General features: G+C 45.5%; 1 protein-coding gene across 1 annotated transcript in view; it reads right to left on the bottom strand.

Moving 5' to 3' along the window:
* The window catches only part of GIPC3 (GIPC PDZ domain containing family member 3), a 242,566-nt gene that overhangs the window by 135,624 nt on the left and 82,623 nt on the right, over window positions 1–24,319 (bottom strand). The gene's annotated exons all lie outside the window — the stretch shown is intronic.

Here is a 24,319-nt window from a genome sequence, read left to right as displayed (position 1 = left end):
ATTGGGTCTCCTGTTGCCATAGCATCAGTCGCCAGTCCTGATTGCCTGTCAGGGCTAGCGATCTGCTAGCAACCGCTAAGATGCAGCGATCACTTGCGATCGCTGCATCGAAGGAATTAATGGCAAGGATCGGTGCTAGCTCCGGTTCCTGCCGTTACAGGTGGATGTCAGCTGTAGCATACAGCTGACATCCACCGCTGATGACGCCGGCTCAGCTCCTGAGCCGGCGCCCACTTGCCGGCGGCTACGGAAGCCGTTCAGGCTCCGCCGCTGGGCGGGTCCTGAATGGCTTCTGTGCTATGCATACCGGGAGGCAGTATTAGGCCTCCGGTATGCCATTGTAGCCACCAGAACCCCGGCAATTTCATTACTGGGGTTCCGATGAGCTGCAAGAACCTTAAATGCAGTGATCACGTTTGAGCGCTGCATTTAAGGGGTTAATGGCGGGGATCTAAGCTAATTTCGGTTCCCGCCATTACAGCCGGATGTCAGCTGTAACATACCACTGACATCCGGCGATGACGGCACCGGCTCAGCTTCTCAGCCGGTGCCCACTTTTGTCGTATGGATACGGCAAAATGCGGGAAGCACTAGCTTTTCATGACGTATCCATACGGCAAATGTTGGGAAGGGGTTAAGGAAACAAATATTTTGCTATTTGGCAAACCACTATTGTTTATTTATAAGAGTATCCTTTCTGCTTAATGATGGTATATACATTACATATACACACTGTAACGTCCATGAACTCCTTCCATCCAGTCGACGCCCTTCTCTCCAGAGATGTCTGCACAAACGGCCGTCCTGTTCCACAGTGACCACCAGGGTGCGCTCGCGAGCTCAGTCCAGACACAAGAAGCCAGAGTGCACGCTAGTCCGATCCAAGCCTGCCTTGCTACTGCCCGAGCTGCCACAGGTACCCTATATGAACTATAGACTCTGACCTGTGCCCTGTTGGCCAGCTGCCATACCGCCAAGGCAGTACGGTCCTGTGGATCCACGAGCCCTACGTGACACACACACATTGGGAATATATTTGACGTAATGAAAATGTACATAAGATTACAGCATTCACAAGAGCTTGCTGCCAAGTGTCTGGTATCAGATTTCTGTCCAGTCAATCTTATATGTGGTGACATCCTTGTAGCAATTCAGGCTGTCATCCAATATAGGCCTGACGGACAGATTAAATATACTGATGATATGCTACATTTTATGTGTGCTTCACTCTATGGGGATTGAACTGAGAGGAGGACCTCACACCTCAAGAATTATTGAAGGTGGTCCAGTCCTCCTCCTGGGCACAGGGTAAACAGTTGTAGGACACATGCTTGTGGCCACTGTGACTGTTAAAATTATTGCAAACATCCCCAAACCCCAGTTGAAGCACCTCCCTCTAAGCCTCCCACAGTTGAAAAGTATTGATAACCAGATAAGCCAGTATTTGAAGGCAGGGGTACTGAAGAAATGTGTATCTCCTTATAAACGCCCCTCTCCCTTAGAATGCCAAACAACTTTGTGCCTTCCAGGGTCTCATAGGATACTGTAAAGAATGGGTGCACTCCGCCTTTGGCCTGATGTAATGCGATAGGGCAGAAACTCTTCACTTTGACAGAGGAAGAAGTTAAAGGAACAGTGTCATCACAATTATTTTTTTAATATGTTAAAGATGTTAGTGCTTTATTAAAAACGTTTGGATTAATTTGTGTGTTTGTGTGTTACTTTTTCTTATTTTTACACTTTTTCTTCCCTATGGGGGCTGCCATTTTTTTGTCCATTTCTGTATGTGTCGATTAACGACACATACAGACATGGAATACGGCAGCCACAGTCCCATAGGGACTGTGAACGGGTCCCGTCCCATCCACTTCTGTGTACGCCGTCTGTGTGGGAACTGCGCATGCGCCGCTCCCACACAGTCCAATTTGAAATGCGCGCCGTCCGGCGCCATTTTCCTGTGGACCGGAAGTCGCGGCCGGACAGTAAGATTACTACTTCCGGTCGCGGCTTCCGGACTTGTGCACTTGGACCAGCGGCAGCAGACGGAGCGGACGGGCCGGAGGGAGCCGCGGCGGCAGGAGCAGGTAAGAGATTTCTATGTATGTTCGTGTTTTTGTGTGTTTACTACTGTATGTAAACCTACTACACTGTGTGTTAGCTCAAAAAATGGCGACACACAGTGTAGGAGGTTAGACCGTTCAATCCCCTCGTTTATCCCGGCACTAGCCAGGATAAAGGAGGGGGGGATTCTCAGAGCTCACTAGAGCGAGTGCTTTTTTCCCAATTTTGCAGCAAAAAGCAATGTGGTTGCTTTACCACATGCAATGCTGCAATTTTGGGAATAGCTCCATCTAGTGACCAGCAATGGGAAATATTATAAATTAGAATCTAATTTATAATATTTCCTGACTCGTGAAAAAAATAAAAAAAATTTGAACAATGTTTAATCACCTACACACTAAATGTTTAATTTAAAAAAAACAAACATGTTTTGCTGGCAACACATTCCCTTTAAAGCCATTAACTGTCTGAAGCATGCTATTGTTTCTGTCATACCCACCGTCTTGTATCTGGGTAGTAGCAGCAGCTGCTCTACTCAAAGACAACAGACATAGTGCTAAGATTAGCCTCTAGTTCTCATGGTACCTCATGCTGTTAATGAGATTCTTAATCAAACACACACTAAACATATGTCTACTTCACTTATCACTAAGTATAAGACTAGTCTCTTCGGCCCCATCTAACCTAACCATACAGTGATGTACGGTGTTGAACTCTGGTTCTGCAGGATCCAACAGAGGAGGAAGAGAAGGATAGGTTACATGGTCAATGGGAGACTTCAGATGGAATGGGATAAGTCGTGGAAAAAGCAGACAGTGATTTCATTCCCCAGTACCCAGGTCCTCAATATAATTGTCCCGAATTAATAACAATGGAGATGAAAACATTAAAAAAAAAATGTAACAGAGGATCCAATTTGTAATCCAGCTTTTGAGTATTTTTTGTAGATGGTTCCAGGTACCACCATGAAGGATGCTACAAGACAGGGTATGTTGTCACTACCAAAACAGAGGTCATAAAGTAAGATCCACAGCCACCCCCTTGGCGGCATAGGAGGTGGAGTTGAAGGTACTCGCTGAGGTGTGTAGACTGGCTGAAGGTAAAACCGCAAATATATATACGGACTCTAGATATGCTTTCGGTATTGCACATGATTATGGCCCAATCTGGAGGAGCAGCTATTTTGTTGGATCCACGGGTAAACCCATGATGTTGAGAGAGTGAAAGAACTGTTTGAAGCTCTGACATTGCCAAAGCAGGTAGGTATACTCAAAGTGCAAGCCTACACTAACACTGAGAAAGAAACTACACCCAAAGCGAGGGGAAATAGACTTGCAGACTAGGCTGCGAAAGCTGTGGCTCTCACATTCCTCAAATAGGACGACGTATCCCTGACCAGCATAGCATCTGGTCCCATAGACATGATAATATTAAGTAAACTACAAAGTCAAGCCACAAAAGAAGAAAAAGAACAGTGGCAGACAAAAGGTGCCAGTGAAGGGGAAGAAGAAGTATGGAAGGTGGATAACAGGGTGTTCCTACCCAGAGTCCTCTTCTCCATGGTAACCCAACTAATGCAAAGACCAACGCATGTGTCAAGAGTAGAGATGAGCGAACCGGGACAACCGAACCCAGTTTCGGTCCGAACATCGTGAAAACTTCGGTTCGCAGCGAATCCGAACTTCACCGGGTTCGGCCGAACCCGTTTTGACCGAACCCGGCTACATTTTGGCACCTGCCACATGTTAGATGTAAAATGGAGGATTTCAAAATATCACATGACATCAGGCTACCCCATAATGCCTTGCAAATGGCTCTCCTAGCCAATCTGGAGGCAGCATAGGGGCGGGCTCAAGGCTGCAATAAAAGTCTATGCACGGAGCTCAGCGGCCATTTTAGAGACAGGAGCTGTAGGGATAGCATCTCTGTGCAGTAAGGGAAAGCTTTAGGAATCTAAAAGCCAGGAATCCATCAATCGAAGGAGCTCATCCACTACAGCGGGAGTCTACTCTACTCTCAACAATCAACATCCAAATTGCAATACAAATTCTCCATTTGCCAAGCCAGTGTGTGAATAAGCTTTTATAAGGGGCTCATCCCCATTGCATGGGTTAACAATCTAACTTGCAATCCAGGCAGCCTTTGTAGTACTACAACGCCCAGCATTCCCTGAGTGCACAGTGGCTGATAGAAATTCTCATTCATTGCCATTTGCCAAGCCAGTGTGTGAATAAGCTTTTAAAAGGGGCTCATCCCCGTTGCGTGGGTTAACAATCCAACTTGCAATCCAGGCAGCCTTTGTAGTACTACAACGCCCAGCATTCCCTGAGTGCACAGTGGCTGATAGAAATTCTCATTCATTGCCATTTGCCAAGCCAGTGTGTGAATATGCTTTTAGAAGGGGCTCATCCCCATTGCATGGGTTAACAATCCAACTTGCAATCCAGGCAGGCAGCTGTAGTACTACAACGCCCAGCATTCCCTGAGTGCACAGTGGCTGATAGAAATTCTCATTCATTGCCGTTTTCCAAGCCAGTGTGTGAATAAGCTTTTAGAAGGGGCTCATCCCCGTTGCATGGGTTAACAACCAACTTGCAATCCAGGCAGCCTTTGTAGTACTACAACGCCCAGCATTCCCTGAGTGCACAGTGGCTGATAGAAATTCTCATTCATTGCCATTTGCCAAGCCAGTTTGTGAATAAGCTTTTAGAAAGGGCTCATCCCCGTTACATGGGTTAACAATCCAACTTGCAATCCAGGCAGGCAGCTGTAGTACTACAACGCCCAGCATTCCCTGAGTGCGCCGTGGCTGATAGAAATTCTCATTCATTGCCATTTGCCAAGCCAGTGTGTGAATAAGCTTTTAGAAGGGGCTCATCCCGGTTGCATGGGTTAACATCCAACTTGCAATCCAGGCAGGCAGCTGTAGTACTAAAACGCCCAGCATTCCCTGAGTGCACAGTGGCTGATAGAAATTCTCATTCATTGCCATTTGCCAAGCCAGTGTGTGAATAAGCTTTTAGAAGGGGCTCATCCCCGTTGCATGGGTTAACAATCCAACTTGCAATCCAGGCAGCCTTTGTAGTACTGCAACGCCCAGCTTTCCCTGAGTGCACAGTGGCTGATAGAAATTCTCATTCATTGCCCTTTGCCAAGCCAGTGTGTGAATAAGCTTTTAGAAGGGGCTCATCTCCGTTGCATGGGTTAACATCCAACTTGCAATCCAGGCAGCCTTTCTAGTACTATAACGCCCAGCATTCCCCGACTGACTGGCACCTTATGAGTCACTGATGTTCCGCCAGTCCGAATAACAATTTAAAAGGGCCTCATTTCTGTCTAAGGGTTTAATTCAACGTGCTAATTAAGTACAGCTGGTGCCTTTGGTGCTATTATACAAGTCACAGCATACACTGACTGCCACCTATTCACAGTCACTCATTTTCAGCCAGTCCAATAATATTTTATAAGGGCCTCATTCCTCTAGTAGGGGAAGGGGTTTTGATTCAACTTGCTGCACTCCAGCACAGCAGTGAAATGTCTGGTAAAAAAAAGGTTGTGAAAGGACGGGGTAGAGGAAAAAACACCCATGCCATGTCCTCTTCCAGTCCAAATGTTGGATCTGTTGGTGCCAGGCCCAGTACCAGCATTTGTGGCACAAGACATGTGCCCAGTTCTACTAGTAGCAGCAGCCATGTGCCTGCTGGTAGTAGTAGCAGTATCAGCAAGCCAGACTTGTCCATCTCCTCCGATGGGCGGGTTACTTTAGACAATACGGCCATTGTGGACTGGTTGGCTGGCTCGCGGTCATCTCAGCAGGAAGACTCTGACGATCTGGCTTCAAGCCAGGTTTCGTTGGATTCCAGATCCTCTACAGTTCCTTGGCACAGTGACAGTAGTAATATGGGTATTTCTAGCATTTCCATTCCATCATCTATGTCTTCACTCCCCCTTCCTAGCGTGAAGCCATCTTTCCTGAGAGTCCTAAGAGACATCTCCTCGGGTGCGAAGGAAGATACTGAACAACATAGTGATGATGATTTGTTTTCCGCGAGTCAGCCAACGGAGTGTGTTGCGACGGTGGTGGAGGTGGAAGCGGTGTCCGAGACGCATAGCTGTGGTAGTGGGGGTGTTGGTGGTAGCCGTGGTGGCAGACGCAGTAATGAGGGGGGCATGGAGCCCGCCATGATGTCACATCACATTCACAACACAGTGACAGAAGTGGCGGGGATGATGAGGAGGGCTATGATGATGTTGTTTTAGACAGGACGTGGGAACCAGGTGATGAGGTGATGACGGCGTCAGAGGAGGAGGGTAGTAGTGGCGGCACTGGCAGTGATAAACAGCCAAGACGAGGTAGGGGCACAAGTCAATCTGCAAAACGTTGCAGCGGTAGGGTCAGCTCAGGAGCCGGTGACGGCGACACTGCTGCTACTAGTGTAGGCTCCCGAAAAAAGCCTGCCAGACAAGGGGCAAGCTCGGGTGGTGGTGGTGGTGGTGGTGGACGACGTGGTACTACCTCTTTACGGTACTCTGCCATGTGGCAATCTTTCTGTACCTTCCCGGAGGACGAAAACATGGCACAATGCCGTATCTGCAAGCAGAAAGTAAGGCGTGGGCATGGCAGCAATGTAGGAACTACCGCTTTACGTAAACACATGGAGCGGCATCACAAGGCCATGTGGGACTATCGACATGCCCCACCATCATGTACATCTAATGAAGACCCCTCTGCCGCTGCTGCTGCTGCTGCTCCGAGTCCCTGTCATCTAAGTAGTAGCCAGGCCTTATCCACCATCTCGTTGTCATCATCATCACTGTCATCTAGTGCTCCTCCTACGTCCCGTCAGTTATCCATTACGGAATCGTTGTCCAATAAGCAACAATATATACCCAGTCATCCACTTGTCGTGCGGCTTAATTCACACCTGGCTAAGTTGTTGGTGGTGCAGTCGCTGCCGTACCACCTGGTCGACTCCGCTGGCTTCAAGCAATTGATGGCGTGCGCTCAGCCTAGGTGGCGAATACCTAGCCGCCATTACTTCTCCAAGACAGCTGTCCCTGCCTTGCACAAGCACGTGGAGGAAAAGGTGTGCCAGTCCTTGCAATTATCCGTATGCAGCAGGGTACATGCCACAGTCGACACGTGGAGCAGCAACTATGGGCAGGGACAGTACATGTCTTTCACGGCCCACTGGGTCAATATTTTGCAGTCCGATGCACCACCGCAGCAATGCCAGGCATTACCACCTCCACGCTTGTATCTTTCAACTCCGGACACCAGGCGCTTACCATCCTCCTCCTCCTACTCCTCCTCCTCCCTGCCCTCCTCAATGGAGGTCTTCCCGTCCCCGACAGGACACAGCGTATCTTCCACTCGTCCTCCCTCCTCTTTTCATAGGTGCAAGGTGAAGCGCCACAACGCTGTCTTACACCTGCTGAGCCTGGACGAGAAAAAACACACAGGGCAGGAGCTGCTGCTGTGCATCAAGGAGGAAATCGCACGCTGGCTGTCTCCTCTGAAACTCACACTGGGAAATATTGTCTCTGATAACGGGAAGAACGTTGTGGCTGCACTGCGTCCAGGTCACCTGACACACGCTCCTTGCATGGCACATGTGATCAATCTGGTCATAACACGCTTCTTAAAGTCATATGTTGGTTTGAAGGGTGTGCTGGCCATGTCCAGGAGGGTTTGCGTTTTCTTTAGACGTTCATATGCATTTAAGCACGCCTTCCTGGACTTGCAGCGTCAAAACAATCTCCCAGAACACAGCCTGATTTGCGACGTTCCAACACGCTGGAATTCCACCCTGCACATGTTGGACCGTCTGTACGAACAGCGGAAAGCCGTGAATGATTTCCTGATGCAGCAGACGGGCAGCGTTTGGAGCCAGTGTAATTTCGAGCTCAGGCACTGGCAGCTCGTTAGAGACGCATGTCGCGTTTTGAGGCCCTTTGAAGAGGCCACACGATTTGTGAGTCGTGACGCTAGCGGTATGAACGATGTTATGCCGCTGATATTCATTATGGAGCAAACGCTCACAGCGATGATTCAGCAAAGGATCGAGGAAGAATCACATCTGGCTATGGATGTTGAGGAGGAGGAGGAGGAGGATGAGGATGAGGAGACAGGACCTGAAGAGGAGCTGGATTTGGAGATGGAATCACAGGAAGGGATAGGGGACGAGGCAGCCCCACAACATGACAGTGATGGTGATGATGACAAGCCTGACGACGACCTTGATGATGGACAACCATGGCAGTATGGGGCGGAGATGGAACCAACCGGGCCCTCTGAAACGCTGGCCAGGATGGCGAGCTGTATGCTTCGTTACTTGCGCGCTGACTGTCATATTGTTAGTATGATGCAAAGAGATGAGTACTGGATAGCCACACTTTTAGAGCCTCGGTATAAAGCCAGAATGGGGGAGTTTTTTGCGCCTTCCGAGAGGGAAGCAAAATTGGCTTATTATCGAGAGAAGCTATGCAGCCAGCTTGTCACGGCTTTCAAACGGCAAACACCTGCTGCGAGCATGTCTGAGTGGGGGGCCTTTTTTAACAATACATTAAGCATACAACATGCACAAGTGCAGTGGTTTCTGTTAGTTATCACCGTGTCCCATCCGTTTTCCTATAGCCATACATGTTGGCGTAACTTTGACACTAACTTTGCCTTAAAGACAGCTCAAAAGTAATTGGATACACTCATGGGTGACCTAAGAGTGTTATACAAGGCTTCTAGGGCTTTTAAACAGTGTCATACATGATTTTTAGGGGCTTTCTTGAATTACAGGTTCGGTCAGAACTAGTTCGGTCCGAATCAAACTTTTTCATGAAATTCGGCGAACCAGCCGAACCGAACTTTTCATAAGTTCGCTCATCTCTAGTCAAGAGAAGTAATGTGTGCAATGGTGACCAAATGGTGGATAGCCCCAGGGTTCAGCAGTTCTGCTGCCAGATTTGTCCAGAGATGCACGATATGTGCCTGCCACAACATAGGCAAAACTGTGTGGGTTGCAAAAAGCATATGGCAAAGGCTGACTACCCATATCAGCGATTGCAGATTGACTTCAGTTACCAAAGGTGGGACAGTATGAACATGTACCGGTCTGTGTAGATCTGTTGTCTGGGTGGCCGATGGCCAGTAACGAGGGCCACAGCAAAAGTAACTGCTAAAAGATTGTTCTCAGAAGTGGTATGTAGATATGGGGTCCCGGAGACAATAGAAAGTGATAGAGGAACTCACTATACTGGAGAAGTACTCCAAGACATTTTGCAGGCCCTGGGCATAGAGCAGCTTTTCACACCCCTGATCACCAGAGCAGTGGAAAGGTAGAAATGTTGAATGGGACTTTGAAGTTAAAAATCAATGTGAAAACCAAAATAAAGAATTTACAAAAAAAATACAGAAGGTCATGTCTGAAACCCATAAACCATGTACTGAGTGCCTGCCCATTGCACCCTGACCTCACTAGTTATGTGGGAGCTCTGTAAAAACAGCTCACGCAGATGTATAAATAGGTTTATGATTCCATTCCAGATCCTAAGTGAAAGGATGACATTGTTTACAGCCAGAGGACTGGGCATGTTTAAAGTGACAACGTAAAGCACTAGAGCCGCACTGTAACGTCCATACCAAGTCCAGCTCACAACTTCCACATCCGTTAAATTGGAAGGAAAGACAACTTGGATACACGCCAGTACCTGCTAAAAGGTCCTCAATCACAATGTTAAACTGTGGGTCTCATCAAGCTCCAGCTGACCTTCATCTTTGCTGTCATCTCTACTTTACCTATTGTCTAAATGATGAGCTAGAAGAAGAGTTTAACCCCTTCCCTCTTTAGCCACTTTTGACCTTCCTGACAGAGCCTCATTTTTCAAATCTGCCATGTTTCACTTTATGTGGTAATAACTTCGGAATGCGTTCACCTATCCAAGCGATTCTGAGATTGTTTTCTCGTGACACATTGGACTTTATGTTACTGGCAAAATTTGCTCGATACATTCAGTATTTAAATGTGAAAAACACCAAAATTTTGTGAGAAATTGCAAAAATTAGCATTTTTCTCAATTTAAATGTATCTGCTTGTAAGACAGGCAGTTATACCACATATAATGGTCACTAATTAACATCCCCCACATGTCTACTTTAGATTGGCATTGTTTTTTGAACATCCTTTTATTTTTCTAGGACGTTACGAGACTTAGAACTTTAGCAGCAATTTCTCACATTTTCAAGAAAATTTCAAAAGGCTATTTTTACAGGGGCCAGTTCAGTTGTGAAGTGGCTTTTAGGGCCTTATATATTAGAAACCTCCAAAAAGTCACCCCATTTTAAAAACTCCACCCCTCAAAGTATTCAAAACAGCATTTAGAAAGTTTCTTAACCCTTTAGACGTTTCACAGGAATTAAACCAAACTAGAGGTGAAATGTACAATTTTTGCTGTTGCAGAATTTTTTTATTTTTTTTTTTAAACTCGGTTTATTGTAAAAGAACATACAGAAATCAGTATTAAAACAAAAAACATTAACATTAACATTCCTGCATACAATGAATGCACATTGGAAACAATAATTTCACAGTATATATTTATACATGAGGGTGAGTCACAGGAGACTTCGAATATTCACTGCACGCAGGCAGGTCAGTATCCCTTTTATTGTGAACATGCAGAAGTACAGAGTACAATCATCTACCGAAGCCTTGCTCCAGTATCACAAATAGGATATCAAATATCTAGCCAAATACCTCTCAGCTCCCCCCTACATTAAATGGTAAGGATTCTCTAAGGTCGCCCACGCTGAAAGAGGTGAGAGGTGAGGAGCACCACCCTTTCCAAATTTTCAAGCATTTATATTGGCATCCTCTATGCTTATACACTATATTTTCATATGGGAGAGTAGCGTTTACCAGGTTTTTCCATTGTGGTACATCTGGAAAAGTGTCCCCCATCCACCGGATAGCTATCGCTTTCCTAGCTAAGAACAAGACTTCTCGCAGGAAGATACCTTCATAGTGTGTCCAAGTCCCGTCTCCCACCCGCCCCAATAAGCAGAGCCCTGGTTCACACGGAATGAGACTAGTCATAATTGAGGACAGTATTTGCGCCACCTCTTTCCAAAAGTTGGCTATGACTGGGCATAACCACATCATATGATCAAAGCCGGCCTGGTCTTGGGAACATCTAAGGCGTTTTGTGTTGGACGCCCTTCCCATTCGATATAGCCTAATAGGGGTAATATAGCATCTGTGTATGATGTACAATTGCATCAATTTGTTATTCGCAGCAGGCGAGACCAAGAGATGCGACCTCATGGCCTCCACCCAGTCCTCACTGGATAATGTGGGAATAAGACCCTTCCATCCGACCTCAACCGACATTTCAGCGTGCGCGACCCTCTGAGACAGAAGGTAAGAATAAAGGGCCGATACCATCCCCCTTGGTCCCTGTGTTCTCAGAATACCAATAAGCGGAAGCGAAGAAATGGATCTCTGATCTTCCCTGAACTGTGATTGCAGAGCATGCCTAATCTGAACACATCGGAATGCCTCTCTCTCAGGTACCCGGAATATATCCTGTATCTCTCTGGCGGATAGCATATGTCCCTCATCATCTATCAGGTTTTGCACCTTTGTTATGCCTAATTCACTCCAAAAATCGGAATCCTGCATCCCCCCAAAATGAGACAAACCTTGATGAGACCAAAGAGGCATTTCCGCAACTATGTACTCCCAGTTCAGAACTTTCTTAGCGTGGGACCAGACCTGCCTGGCTAGTTTGAGAATTGGCAAGGAGTGCCTAGGGCTATATCCATGCGGCTCAAGTATGGGCCACAAAGAAGGGATCCGAAGGAAATGGGATAAGTGGAGTTCCGCATTAGGCATTGGGTCCTCAGCCACCCATGCCTTAATATATCTTAGCTGGCCTGCCAAGTAGTACAGAAACATGTCCGGCAGGGCGGCCCCAGCCTGTTCCTTGGGCCGTTGGAGCGTGGCAAGTTTAAGCTTGGGACGACTCGCCCCCCATACAAAGGAGGAAAATAAAGAGCCCACCAGGTTAAAAAACCGTTTAGGAACCAGGGAATCCGCGTGTTCTAGGAGATATAGCATTTTGGGCAGCACTATCATTTTAAATAAGTTTATTCTACCTGCAGTCGATATAGGGAGCGCCTTCCATATAGCAAATTTATCTCTCAGATATGACAGTAGGGGGTATATATTAAGGTCACATGAAGTGACACTATCCCTAACTATAAGGACCCCTAAGTATTTAAAACAGGAGACCACCTACAGGCCTTGAAAATCCGTTTCCCACCCACAGTTATCAGGTCTAAGGGGCATAAGAAATTACTTACTCCAATTAATATATAGGCCCGAGAACCGCCCAAACTCTTCCAGTATCATCATTGCTCTAGGTAAGGAGGCGTTTGGATTAGCCATGTACAAAATCATGTCATCATAGAGACCGATCCGATCCTCCCGTGGTCCTATGCGTATACCCTGAAAAGCCGCGTCCTGACGGATGCGGATAGCCAGGGGCTCAATAGCCACTGCGAACAGAAGGGGGGACAGGGGGCATCCCTGCCTCGTGCTTCTATGGAGACGAAAGGAGGGGGACAAAATCCCATTAACCACCACCGATGCTCTGGGATCTTTATACAGGATTTTAATCCATTTAAGGAAGCTCTCGCCAAATCCAAATCTGCGGAGGACCTCAAACAGAAAAGGCCACTCCACTGAATCAAAGGCCTTAGCCGCGTCCAACGAGGCCAACGCCCAATCCTGCTGCTTCCACCACCCTATTTGAGTCACCACCTGAGCTCTGCGGATATTATCCGATGTCGATTTGCCTGGGATAAAACCGGATTGATCCGGGTGAATAATGTCTGTAATAGCGCCGCAGAGTCTATTAGCTAAGAGTTTGGTTAGAATTTTATAATCCACATTGAGTAGGGATATCGGGCGGTACGATCCACATTCCTCTGAACATTTCCCTGGTTTCAAAATAACTACTATAGTGGCATCTTTCAGCGAGTCAGGTAGCTCACCCCTCTGAAAGGCGTCCTCAAATACATTTAACAACTGGGGTGTTAGAACATCCGCATATTTAATATACACCTCTAGTGGGAGTCCATCCGGACCTGACGCCTTCCCTTTTGTCATGGAAGATAAGCATTCTTCAATCTCCTGTATCGAGAAAGGGGCCTCTAACTTTACTCTATTCTCCTCTGACAGCACTGGAAATTTTGCCCCCTCTAAATAGGTGTTCAATTCCTCCCTATGATACTGTGCCTGCGAAGTGTAGAGCTCTCCATAAAAATCTGCGAATCTGTTCAGTATGTCTAACGGCGTAGTAGCCGTACCCTGATTTGGTTGTGAAATACGTAGCACTGGGGGAGACATGGTATCCTGTTACGCTATTTGTGCCAACAGCTTACTTGACTGATTACCGTGTGGGACCCATCAGAGGGTCTATGGTGAGGTTCAGGTCCCCCATTAATATAACTCGCGTGTCCTGATAAGTCGATGCAAAGGAGATGGCCTCACTGATTATGTTTATTGAGCCCTGTGGCGGGTTGTAGATACCAACTATGACATAAGGGATAGAGTTTACATTAGCATGAACTAGCACATATCTACCATCAGCATCTATTCTTGTATGTAAGGCCTCCCAGCGTAGATTCCTATGTACTAACAGCGACACTCCCCGTGACGCTGAGGATCTAGTGGCATGCCGCCCCCATTGAATCCATGATTTACTCAGCATGTGCACCTTATCTGCTGTAAGATGCGTTTCCTGAAGGCAAATAATATGAGGCATGTGTCTCCTTAGTACAGAAAAGATCATGTTTCTCTTACCCGGCGTTCCCATCCCCCTCACATTCCAGGACATAAATTTAAGTGTCGCCATATTCCCTTCTATACCATATCTCTATGGGGAAGCCCCAGGCCTCACAGCCCCCTCCTATCGCGATCATCGAGCAGTAATATTGGGGCCCAGCTCCTATGTCATCATGTAGCAGGCTCAAAAAACAGGATATAACCATAAACCAATAATATTGAACTGCAAAGCTCATCAGGAACTGCATAAGCCTACAAGGCATAAGAATGCAAAAAGGGGGAAGTTTCCACTGTTGAGGTTGGTGACACAGTGGAATCAAGACAAACAGTAATACCTTACAATGGCTTCACCCCTTGTTAAGCTGTATTTCAGCCATATAATATTCCATGATCCCTTACTCATAGCTTACATACAGTGGAGGAAATAAGTATTTGATCCCTTGCTGATTTTGTAAGTTTGCCCACTGTCAAAGTCATGAACAGTCTAGAATTTTTAGGCTAGGTTAATTTTACCAGTGAGAGATAGATTATATAAAAAAAAAAAAAAGAAAATCACATTGTCAAAATTATATATATTTATTTGCATTGTGCACAGAGAAATAAGTATTTGATCCCCTACCAACCATTAAGAGTTCAGCCTCCTCCAGACCAGTTATACGCTCCAAATCAACTTGGTGCCTGCATTAAAGACAGCTGTCTTACATGGTCACCTGTATAAAAGACTCCTGTCCACAGACTCAATTAATCAGTCTGACTCTAACCTCTACAACATGGGCAAGACCAAAGAGCTTTCTAAGGATGTCAGGGACAAGATCATAGACCTGCACAAGGCTGGAATGGGCTACAAAACCATAAGTAAGACGCTGGGTGAGAAGGAGAACTGTTGGTGCAATAGTAAGAAAATGGAAGACATACAAAATGACTGTCAATCGACATCGATCTGGGGCTCCATGCAAAATCTCACCTCGTGGGGTATCCTTGATACTGAGGAAGGTGAGAGCTCAGCCGAAAACTACACGGGGGGAACTTGTTAATGATCTCAAGGCAGCTGGGAGCACAGTCACCAAGAAAACCATTGGTAACACATTACGCCGTTATGGATTAAAATCCTGCAGTGCCCGCAAGGTCCCCCTGCTCAAGAAGGCACATGTACAGGCCCGTCTGAAGTTTGCAAATGAACATCTGGATGATTCTGAGAGTGATTGGGAGAAGGTGCTGTGGTCAGATGAGACTAAAATTGAGCTCTTTGGCATTAACTCAACTCGCCGTTTTTGGAGGAAGAGAAATGCTGCCTATGACCCAAAGAACACCGTCCCCACTGTCAAGCATGGAGGTGGAAACATTATGTTTTGGGGGTGTTTCTCTGCTAAGGGCACAGGACTACTTCACCGCATCAATGGGAGAATGGATGGAGCAATGTACCGTCAAATCCTGAGTGACAACCTCCTTCCCTCCACCAGGACATTAAAAATGGCTCGTGGCTGGGTCTTCCAGCACGACAATTACCCGAAACATACAGCCAATGCAACAAAGAAGTGGCTCAAAAAGAAGCACATTAAGGTCATGGAGTGGCCTAGCCAGTCTCCAGACCTTAATCCCATCGAAAACTTATGGAGGGAGCTGAAGATCCGAGTTGCCAAGCGACAGCCTCGAAATCTTAATGATTTACAGATGATAAGCAAAGAGGAGTGGGCCAAAATTCCATCTAACATGTGTGCAAACCTCATCATCAACTACTAAAAATGTCTGACTGCTGTGCTTGCCAACAAGGGTTTTACCACCAAGTATTAAGTCTTGTTTGTCAAAGGGATCAAATACTTATTTCTCTGTGCACAATGCAAATAAATATATATAATTTTGACAATGTGATTTTTTTTATTTTTTTTATATAATCCATCTCTCACTGGTAAAATTAACCTAGCCTAAAAATTCTAGACTGTTCATGTCTTTGACAGTGGGCAAACTTACAAAATCAGCAAGGGATCAAATACTTATTTCCTTCACTGTAGATGTGGGGGTGATTAATTCACTTATTGAAACAATGACACTTATACTCCATCGGCACATCAATATGTCTGCCCGCCTTCCCTTATCTTCTTCAAAGTTTAGTACACACATATATTCAATACAGCATGAATACTTCCAAGAATATAACCCATATTTGTGTTTGAACAGATATCAACTGCAGAGGGATCCTTCATAAAATGCACAATACATTCATGTAAACTCACTGTCCCCTGCGTACAAAGCATGGTCTCCAGGTCAGCGTCGAGGGGACCGTCCATGTCTGGTGAGCCACTCGTCTGCCGCCTCCGGGGTAGTGAAAAATACGCATCTTTCTCCATCCACAACTCTCAGTCGCGCGGGATACGCCATAGAATATGGGATCTGACGCTCCCGAAGTCGTCTCTTGACATGCACATACGAGGCCCTTTGTCGTTGTAACTCCGGGGAAAAATCCGGGAAGATGGACACCGTAGTATTCTCAACTCTGATCTCTCCTTTGCGCCTCGCAGCACCATATCTCGATCCTTGCAATTTAGCAATCTCGCCAACAATGGCCTGGGGTTCGCCCCTGGCGGTGGTGGTTTCGCCGGCACTCTGTGCGCCCTTTCTACCGCAAAAGCCATCGAGAATACCGTATCCGGGAATAGGTCTTTCAGGCATTTCTCCACAAATTCATCTGGCCTGGGTCCTTCCGACCTTTCAGGGAGGCCTATGATCCTCAAATTATTCCACCTCAGCCGATTCTCCAGATCATCTGCTTTTTGGTGCCATAGCTCCACTTTCCCCGTCAGGTCTCTCAGCGTGCGCGGCACAGTTGCCGTTACATCCTCCAGGTCCGAGACCCTCGTCTCAACCTGGGTTACCCGGTCCCTCAGATTATGGAGGTCCTGCCGCATCAGACCGACATCCACCTAAACCTCCTCCACTTTTGTTGTAACCGAGGCACGCGTCTCCAGGATCGCCGCCAGGAGTGTCTCCGACACCTGCTTCAGCGTTAACTCGGGGGCCGCAGCCTCCCCTACAGCGGTAAGTGTGGCAGGCTGCCCCTCCTGAACATGTGCCGATGAGGACGTCTCCCCCCAGGCGCTATCTTGCCCCGAGTTCCTGGCGAACTCTCTCAACTTTTCCACTGCTCCCGGAGCCTTGGAGGGTCCCATAGCGTGCCGAGTGGGTTTCTTACCCTTCTTTCTCAACAGGTAAGGAATTTTGGCTGAAATACTTTCTCCACAGGATGAAATTCAGGGTTCAGCCCACGGAGCTAAGGTTTAGTGCGACCGCTCACATCCGTGCCTGGCCACGCCCCCCAGAATTTCATTTTTAATGCATTTTTTTTTGTAACACAAAGTTTTACCAGAGAAACGCAACTCAATATTTATTGCCCAGGTTCTGCAGGTTTAGGAAATATCCCACATCTGGCTCTAGTGTGCTTATGGACTGAAACACAGGCCTCAGAAATAAAGGAGCACCTAGTGGATTTTGGACACTCCTTTCTATTAGAATATATTTTAGGCCCCATGTCAGCTTTGAAGAGCTCTTGTGGTACCAAAACAGAGGAAACCACCCAAAAGTGACCCCATTTGGGAAACTACACCCCTCGAGGAATTTATTTAGGGGTATAGTTAGCATTTTGATCGGACAGTTTTTTTGCAGAAATTATTGAAAATAGGCCATGAAAATGAAAATCTACATTCTTTCAAAGAAAATGTAGGTTTAGCTAATTTTTTCTAATTTCCACAAGGACTAGAAGAGAAAAAGCACCGCAAAATTTGTAAAGCAATTTCTCCCAAGTAAAATAGTACCCCACATGTGGTAATAAATGGCTGTTTGGAAACACGGCAGGGCAGAGAAGGGAAAGAGCGCCATTTAGCTTTTGCAGCTGAAATTTAGCAGGAATGGTTTGCGGAGGCCATGTCACATTTGCAGAGCCCCTGAGGGGACAAAACAATTAAAACGCCCACAAAGTAACCCCATTTTGGAAACTACACCCCTTGAAGAATTAATCTACGGGTGTAGTGATCATTTTTACCCCACAGGTGTTTCATAGAATTTATTAGAATTGGGCAGTGAAAATAAAAACAATCCTTTTTCTTCAATAAGATGTAGCTTTAGCTAAAAAAAATTCATTTTCTCAACAAATAAAGGAAAAAATTAACCCCAACATTAGTAAAGCAACTTCTCCCGAGTACGCAATACCCCATATGTGGTCATAAACTGCTGTTTGGGCACACGGCAGGGCTCAGAAGAGAAGGAGCGGCATTTGGCTTTTGGAGCACAGATTTTGCTGGATTGGTTTCTTGACACCATGTCGCTTTTGCAAAGCCCCTAAGGTACCAGTACAGTGAAAACTACCCAAAAGGGACTCCATTTGTGATACTACACCCTTTGAGGAATTAATCTAGGTGTGTAGTGAGCATTTTGACCCCCCACAGCTGTTTCATAGATTTGAATTGGGCAGTGAAAATAAAAATGACATTTTTTTCCAATAAGACGTAGCTTTAGTGCAAAATTTTTCATTTTCTCAAAAAATAAAGCAGAAAAAGAACACCAATATTTGTTAAGCAATTTCTCCCGAGTATAGCAATACCCCATATGTGGTTATAAACAAATTTCTGGGCACACGGCAGGGCTCAGAAGGGAAGGAGTGCCATTTGGCTTTCGGATTACAGATTTTGCTGGATTGGTTTCTGGTCGCTATGTAGCATTTGCAAAACCCCTGTGGGACCAAAACAGTGGAAACCCCCCCCAAAAGTGACCCCCATTTTGGAAACTACACCCCTCAAGGTATTCACCTAGGGGTGTAGTGAACATGTTAACCCCGCAGGTGTTTTGCATAAATTAGTGTGCACTCGATATTGCAGAGTCAAAGTGGGATTTTTTAATAGCTATGCCAATATGTGGTGCCCAGCTTGTGCCACCATAACAAGACAGATCTCTAATTATTATGCTGTGTTTCCCAGTTTTAGAATCACCCTACATGGGGCCCTAATCTTTTGCCTGGACATTTGACAGGGCTCAGGAGTGAGAGAATACATGCGAATTTGAGGCCTAATTTGGCAATTTACACCGAATTGGTTCACAATTGCAGAGGCTCAGATGGGAAATACTAAAAGAAACCCCCCAGAAGTGACCCCATTTTAGAAACTACATACCTCAAAGCATTTATTAAGGGGTGTAGTGAGCATTTTCACAGGTCTTTTCCATAAATAAATGCGCATCGTATGGTGCAAAGTAAAAATTAAAATTTTTCCCCAGAAATGCCAATTCAGTGGCAAGTATGTAGTGCCCAGCTTATGCCACTGGAGACACACACCCCAAAAATTGTTAGAAGGGTTCTCCCGGGTATGGCGGTGCCATATATGTGGAAGTAAACTGCTGTTTGGGCACACTATAGGGTTCAGAGCGGAGGGAGCGCCATTTGGCTTTTGGAGCGTGGATTTTGCTTGGTGGTAGTTTTGTTTGGAGTTTTACTGGTGTTTCAGTTTATAATGTGGTAAATAATGGGTTTATAATGGGGTAAACAATAAAATAATCCATAGATGTGTGTTACGTTGTGAAGCAATCATTTCTGCACAGGCCGGTGGCGCACTGATAAACGGTGTCTTTACTTATCCCCCTTTTGGTCCACACTCTGCACCTTTGCAGTTCGGGGAATTTTGCTAGCAAGTGTTGTCCTGGTATAATACGGGCACCCTCGCTTTTAGCAGATATGTTTGGGCCCCCCCTTCCTGGTTCCCTAATTGTAGGGCCCCGATAAATCGCCTCTTGAACAGACTAAATGTTCCCCTCTGATCTGCACAACTCCATATTTATTATTTCCTGACTTATGGAAGCCTTAACTAATTTTATTTTTTCATAGACGCAGTGGTATGAGGGCTGTTTTTTTGCGGGACGAGCTGTAGTTATTATTGGTACCATTTTGGGGTACATGCGACTTTTTGATCACTTTTTACCCTATTTTTTGAGAGTCAAGGTGACCAAAAAACTGCAATTCTGCCATAGTTTTTTAGGGTTTTTTTTATACAGCATTCACCATGCGTTATATATTACATGTTATCTTTATTCTGCGGGTCAGTCCGATTCTAGAGATACCAAATTTATAGCACTTTTTTATGTTTTACAACTTTTTGCACAATAAAATTACTTTTGTAAAAAGAATGTATTTTTTCTGTTGCCATGTTATGAGAACCATAACGTTTTAATTTTTTCGTCGACGGAGGTGTATGAGGGCTTGTTTTTTGCGAGACGAGCTATAGTTTTTATAGGCACCATTTTTGGATACATTTTTGGATACAGTCGGTGCAGGGTCCGGGTGTCGGTGTGATGATATACTATCCGGATGACCTATCAGGTGAACACAATGATACAGTACGGAACAGTAGTTCCATGGGGAGGCAGAGACTCCTAGCATCATAAAATGTCTATGATGCCAGGAGTCCCGTTCACCTGTACCGTGGCCGGGCTGGGAAATCCAGCCGACATTCTGACCGTTTTTCACGGCCCAATCTCGGTCGTGTGCAAGAGGTGTTAAGATACCAGTTTTGTTCTTATCCAAATGAGTCTCCTGAAGAACTATTATTGCTGGCATGTGCGGGTGCAAGCAATCAAACAACGCAAAGCTTTTAGTCGGATCACCCAGACCACGCACACTCCGTTTTACAATGTTAACTTGCTCAGCCATTATCAAAAGTAGGGCTTACCATATACAGCATTATGAAAAATCGCAACATTCTCAAATTACACCACAAGATGGCAATAGAGTCTTCAAGATAATACATATGACCCCATACTGGACTTAGTGCATATGATAAACCCAGAACCCCAGAAAAAACAACCTAGTACAACAACAGCAAAATCTGTGCATCCAGTTCTGCGCAAAAACAAGAAGCAGGACAGGACACCAGTTGTTCCTGAAACCGGACATGAAAAATACAAAAGAAACATTTACCATGAAAGGATACATGTGCTTCTCAGGCCAAACTGTGCACACCGATGTATAGGCGAAACAGTCCCTCAGGTACACCCAGAGGGTACAATCTTCACAGAAGACAAATCTAACATTCCTCTGCTTGTCGTAAGCGTTGCTCATTCTGATCCATCCAGCATGCCGTATCTCTAGGATCCTCAAAGAAATGTGTACTATCCAGTGCTGTTATTCTCAGACGTGCTGGGTACAGCATAGAATAAGACACTGGTAGTGTCCGTGGCGTCGTTTAACATCCAGAAATTGCGACCTCCTTTTTTGCACTTCTGAAGAGAAATCAGGATAGAAGGCGAAGCGTTGGCCATTAACGGTGATATCCGACCTGTTTCCAGCAGCTTTTAGGATGGCATCTCTATCCTTGTAGTGAAGTAATGTAATCAGCACTGGACAGGGTGGGGCACCCTGTGGTAGCAGATGGGTATGAACTCTGTGCATTCCATGGAGACGGGATGTCCGTGCCAAACAGATTTCTAGCCATTCCTCAAAATGATTAGTAGGATTAGACCCTTCAGTTTTTTCCGGTATGCCCAACACTCTCACATTGTTGCACCATAGGCGATTTTCCATATCATCAGTTTTGGCTAATAAAGCAGTAATCTGTAAACCATGCCTACGGTAATCAGCGGATAGCGAAGGGAGTTTATCTTTCACCTCACTCACACGACCCTCCATCTCCACCATTTTCTCATTGACTTTCTTTAAGTCGTGCCGCATAAAAGACAATTCTTGTCTAAGGGATTCTATCTTTAAATCCAAGGATGCATCACAATGGGTCACAGCATGTAAGACATCTTTAAAGGCTATGTAAACCTTCAAAAGGGCCAAACAATTTTTTTAATAAAAAGGTGTATCAGTTTATTTTGTTTAACTTTAACGTAGATGTGATAGTTTACAGGGGGATCCTGTGTGTCAGAGACACGCAGGACCCGCCAACATTGAACCATTGAACCTTTTTATTTAATAATTTTTTTGCCTTTTAAAGGTTTACATAGCCTTTAAACGTATTTGCGTGCGGCAAATCTGCAGCGTAATACAGTACCAGCAAAGTAAATGTACACGTTGCGGTTCTTTTTTCGGCATATAAATTGACCTGCAGTGCATATTTTAAAATCCGCAACATGTCAATTTATCTTGCGTTTCCACTTGCGAATTGTATCTGTCTAGTTCTAAAGAAAAACACACAAAAACCAGAGCATGAAAACGCACTGATTTACGCATCAAAATGTGTTTTAACTGCATTCTTTATGCGTATTTTCCGCAGCAAAATATGCAACGTGTGCATGCAGCCTAAATTTGGGTTCATCAGATTTCTGTACATGGTCTGTCTCCCCCAACTTCCGAAGGGGCCAGTGCAGAAATAAATCTGGGGTCAGTATTAGTACTCACAGAAGCGGCTACATTAGTACTTCCAGGTCTTTTCAGATATAATGCGGAGCAATGTAAATCTATTGCTGGCGTCTCTTGCATAAGCTGCCGGTTTAGCAGTCGCTCCAGCGGCTGAACCATTAGCCACCCTGGTCCAAGAAGCGGCAGTGCCGGAGCAATTTTGGGCGGTGCGCTCTGCAACTACCGCCGCCTCTTTTGGCCATTTACCCTGCCCGTCAGCTATGATGAAAGCGTCGGTGGCGGCAGAACAAGCAGACCAGTACGTATATGACCGGGGAGCAAGGAAACTGAGTGATGTCGGTGGGAGCTCCTTTACCCTGCTGCCGCTCACATGTCTGGCCAAGCAACTCCCCACTTTCTACAAACCTAAATCTAATTAATGGAACTAGAATTAAACGCAAGAACCTGTCATGTCCCCAGAAACGTTAATCTGGGTCTATACCTTTATAGCTGACTTCTCCCCGATTCCAGCACAGTTTATTTTATCCTTGTAGGTGCCCCAGTTTCTCCACAATCCTCCTTAGTTCCCCCGCAATTAGCCAATTCATCTTGGGTGACTAATATGCTAATTTATGAATAAACGGACAACTGGGCGGTTTTCACTGCCCAGCATTAACTTTGTCAGAGTAGCTTAGGTTTACGCCCCGTTGAAAACTGCGCGGTAGGGACTGCGCAATTGAGAGTTGAATAAACGTAGTAGTTCAACTAGGGAGAAAGATCAAGGAAATAAATAGGAAAATTTTTAGCATAAGGACCTAAAAAATAAATGAATTTAAAATATACACATCTACACATAAACCATGGTGGCATAGAGTGTAAAAAAACGCGACATCTCAGTTATGGCAAGATCTCGCTGATGTAAATAAAAATAATTATAGCAGCTATGAAGGAAGCTGCTCCATAGGGACACCATAAAGAGCACCTGTCACTAGGTCATATAAGTGGAACTGGTTTATTGACCTGAATAGCACGGACACCCGGATTCCAGGACCGTTTTCCTTTTTTTGCTTGGAGTTCCCCATTTCAGAGATATGGCCGACTGTTGTGTTGACTCCCTCTATGCTAATTTGCTTTAGTTAGCCAACAGGGTGTGAACTATCCTCATGCTGCCTCGCGCTGATTGGTCAGCAATTAGAGGCAGGGAAGCTAGCTCCATCCTGTTGGCTAACTATAGCAAATTAGCATATAAAATAGTAAATCTGCCCCAACATGCTAAAGAAAAGTAATAATTCCATATTAAAACCATTTCCTACCTGCCGCAGAACAAACTCTGTATTGAAAACTACATGGAAAATCTAGAAGTAGAAAAGAGAGGCAGCACTCCAAACAGATATCGTCAGAAAAGTGGATTTATTCTCCCATCGGTGCAGTAATGTCAATCATCGAGCAGCTGAAACGTTGCACTGTTTACTGCACTGATGGGAGAATAAATCCACTTTTCTGACGATATCCGTTTGGAGCGCTGCCTCTCTTTTCTACTTCTTGTTTGGACATTGTGGGATTTATAAGTCAGATCCCTGGAGGTCGGCTCCCATCTGGGCCCTGGAGGCTTCTCTTGTTCTGCTGTGCTGCCCACACGCTCTTTCTTTTACATGGAAAAACGTATTAAATATCTCTAGATGTGATCACTGCAAAATGGCCTCAAAAACAGCATGCATTTACACGTGTTTTTTTGCCACGGTTTTTGAAAGCGGTACTGATAATGGCAGCAGTGGGATACTAAAGGTGTTGTTATCAACCTTACAGAGATCTCACCCTCACCTGAGCCTCACTGGGTGGAATGGATTCCATTAAGAGTTTTATGTGGCCAAATTACGGATTAAAATATAGCGCCTCCCCAATCAGGTGTCTCAATGAAGTGGAGATGTGTCAGAAGTGTGTCACAGCCACGCTCCAGCGCTGTCTCGTCTGCAGCAATGAGTCTTGCATCAGGACTGGCAGGAATTCCGGGTAGCGCATGTCACAACTGCCCACCCAATCAAAGTGAAAGGAAGATTACTGGACATAGCTCCATGTATAGGTTTCCTATCCCTATTTTTTG

This window comes from Rhinoderma darwinii, chromosome 1, assembly GCF_050947455.1.
Source record: "Rhinoderma darwinii isolate aRhiDar2 chromosome 1, aRhiDar2.hap1, whole genome shotgun sequence".
Classification (NCBI taxonomy): Eukaryota; Metazoa; Chordata; class Amphibia; order Anura; family Rhinodermatidae; genus Rhinoderma; species Rhinoderma darwinii.
This window is presented reverse-complemented; position numbering and strand designations above follow the sequence as displayed.